A 4163-nucleotide genomic window follows, 5' to 3' on the forward strand; every position below is an offset into this window, starting at 1 on the left:
TCACATGTATAAGGGTTTTAAACAGTTCCGGTATAAAACATTAAAAAACGAATAATACATAATTGAGTTATTAACAAATATGCATGACAAAAATAATTCTCAATTTAGTTGTGTGGACTGCGTAACACATTTCAAAATATGTCATTCCGTCATTATTTATTAACAGAATACAACGAAATGGCGCACTGTTGCGCACAATAAATTTCACATATATAAGGGTTTTAAAAAGTTCCGGTACTAAACATTAAAACATTAATAATACATAATTGAGTTATTAACAAACATGCATGACAAAAATAATTCTCAACTTAGTTGTGTGGACTGCGTAACACTTTTCAAAATATGTCATTCCGTCACTATTTATTAACAGAATATAATGAAATGGTGCACTGTTGCGCACAATAAATTTCACATGTATAAGGGTTTTAAAAAGTTCCGGTATAAAACATTAAAAAATGAATAATACATAATTGAGTTATTAACAAACATGCATGACAGAAATAATTCTCAATTTAGTTGTGTGGACTGCGTAACACATTTCAAAATATGTCATTCCGTCACTACTTATTGACAAAATATATCGAAATGGCGCACTGTTGCGCACAATAAATTTTCATGTATAAGGGTTTTAAAAAATTCCGGTATAAAACATGAAAAAATGAATAATACATAATTGAGTTATTAACAAACATGCATGACAAAAATAATTCTCAATTTTGTTGTGTGGACTGCGTAACACATTTCAAAATATGTCATTCCGTCACTATTTATTAACAGAATATAATGAAATGGCGCACTGTTGCGCACAATAAATTTCACATACATAAGGGTTTTAAAAAGTTAAACATAAAAAATGAATAATACATAATTGAGTTATTAACAAATATGCATGACAAAAATAATTCTCAACTTAGTTGTGTGGACCGCGTAACACATTTCAAAATATGTCATTCCGTCACTATTTATTAACAGAATATAATGAAATGGCGCACTGTTGCGCACAATAAATTTCACATGTATAAGGGTTTTAAAAAGTTCCGGTATAAAACATTAAAAAATGAATAATACATAATTAACAAACATGCATGACAAAAATAATTACCAACTTTGTTGTGTGGACTGCGTAACACATTTCAAAACATATCATGCATTCACTATTTATTAACAGAATATAATGAAATGGCGCACTGTTGCGCACAATAAATTTCACATGTATAAGGGTTTTAAAAAGTTCCGGTATAAAACATTAACAAATGAATAATACATAATTGAGTTATTAACAAACATGCATGACAAAATTAATTCCCAACTTAGTTGTGTGGACCGCGTAACACATTTCGAAATATGTCATTCCTTCACTATTTATTGACGGAATATAATGTATAATATAGAATATAATATATAATATAACTGTTGCGCACAATAAATTTCACATGTATAAGGGTTTTAAAAAGTTCCGGTATAAAACATTAAAAAATGAATAATACATAATTCAGTTATTAACAAACATGCATGACAAAAATTATTCCCAACTTTGTTGTGTGGACCGCGTAACACATTTCAAAATATGTCATTCCGTCACTATTTATTAACAGAATATAATGAAATGGCGCACTGTTGCGCACAATAAATTTCACATGTATAAGGGTTTTAAAAAGCTCCGGTATAAAACATTAAAAAATGAATAATACATAATTGAGTTATTAACAAACATGCTTGACAAAAATAATTCTCAACTTTGTTGTGTGGACCGCGTAACACATTTTAAAATATGTCATTCCGTCACTATTTAATAACAGAATATAATGAAATGGCGCACTGTTGCGCACAATAAATTTCACATGTATAAGGGTTTTAAAAAGTTCCGGTATAAAACATTAAAAAATGAATAATACATAATTGAGTTATTAACAAACATGCATGACAAAAATAATTCACAACTTAGTTGTGTGGACTGCGTAACACATTTCAAAACATGTCATTCCTTCACTATTTATTGACAGAATATAATGTATAATATAGAATATAATATACAATTTAACTGTTGCGCACAATAAATTTCACATGTATAAGGGTTTTAAAAAGTTCCGGTATAAAACATTAAAAAATGAATAATACATAATTGAGTTATTAACAAACATGCATGACAAGAACAATTCTCAATTTAGTTGTGTGGACTGCGTAACACATTTCAAAACATGTCATTCCTTCACTATTTATTGACAGAATATAATGTGTAATATAGAATATAATATATAATATAACTGTTGCGCACAATAAATTTCACATGTATAAGGGTTTTAAAAAGGTTTGGTATAAAACATTAAAAAATGAATAATACATAATTGAGTTATTAACAAACATGCATTACAAAAATAATTCCCAACTTTGTTGTGTGGACTGCGTAACACTTTTCAAAATATGTCATTCCTTCACTATTTATTAACAGAATATAATGAAATGGCGCACTGTTGCGCACAATAAATTTCACATGTATAAGGGTTTTAAAAAGTTGCGTTATAAAACATTAACAAATGAATAATACATAATTAACAAACATGCATGACAAAAATAATTCCCAACTTTGTTGTGTGGACTGCGTAACACATTTCAAAATATGTCATTCCGTCACTATTTATTAACAGAATATAATGAACTGGCGCACTGTTGCGCACAATAAATTTCACATGTATAACGATCTTAAAAAGTTCCGGTATAAAACATTAAAAAATGAATAATACATAATTGAGTTATTAACAAACATGCATGACAAAAATAATTCTCAACTTAGTTGTGTGGACCGCGTAACACATTTCAAAATATGTCATTCCGTCACTATTTATTGACAGAATATAATGTATAATATAGAATATAATATATAATATAACCGTTGCGCACAAAAATTTCACATGTATAAGGGTTTTAAAAAGTTCCGGTATAAAACATTAAAAAATGAATAATACATAATTGAGTTATTAACAAACATGCATGACAAAAATAATTCTCAACTTAGTTGTGTGGACCGCGTAACACATTTCAAAATATGTCATTCCTTCACTATTTATTAACAGAATATAATGAAATGGCGCACTGTTGCGCACAATAAATTTCACATGTATAAGGGTTTTAAAAAGTTCCGGTATAAAACATTACCAAATGAATAATACATAATTGAGTTATTAACAAACATGCATGACAAAAATAATTCCCAACTTTGTTGTGTGAACTGCGTTACACATTTCAAAATATGTCATTCCGTCACTATTTATTAACAGAATATAATGAAATGGCGCACTGTTGCGCACAATAAATTTCACATGTATAACGGTTTTAAAAAGTTCCGGTATAAAACATTAAAAAATGAATAATACATAATTGAGTTATTAACAAACATGCATGACAAATAATTTCAACTTGTTTGTGGCTGCATAAGCAATTTCAAATACTTGTCATTCCGTCACTATTTAATAACAAATATAATGAAAGGAAGCACTGTTGGCGACAACAATTCCACAATGTATAAGGGTTTAAGAAAAGTTCGGTAATACATTAAAAATGAAATAATACATAACTGAGTTAATAAACAAACATGCGTGACAAAAATATTCCGACTTAGTTGTGTGGACTGCGTAACACATTTCAAAATATGTCATTCCGTCACTATTTATTAACAATATAAATGAAATGGCGCACTGTTTGGCACAATAAATTTCACATGTATAACGTCTTAAAGTTCGCGGTAATAAAACATACAAAATGAATAATACATAATTGAATTATTAACAAACATGCATGACAAGAAAATTCTCAAATTTAGTTATGTGGACTGCGTAACACATTTTATAAATATCATGCATTCACTAATTTATTGACAGAATATATGTATAATATTAGAAATAAATATATAATATAACTCTTGCATAAATTCACATGATAAGGGTTTTAAAAAGCTTCGGTATAAAATTAAGAAATGAATAATACATAATTGAGTTATTAACAAACATGCATGACAAAAAAAATCCCAACTTTGTTGTGTGGGACTTGCGAACAAACATTTTCAAATATTGTCATCCGGTCACTATTATTAACAGAATAATGAAAATGGCGCACTGTTGCGCACAATAAATTCACATGTATAAGGGTTAAAAGTTCCGGTATAAAAC

Source organism: Teleopsis dalmanni, chromosome 1, assembly GCF_002237135.1.
Source record: "Teleopsis dalmanni isolate 2A chromosome 1, ASM223713v2, whole genome shotgun sequence".
Taxonomy (NCBI): Eukaryota; Metazoa; Arthropoda; class Insecta; order Diptera; family Diopsidae; genus Teleopsis; species Teleopsis dalmanni.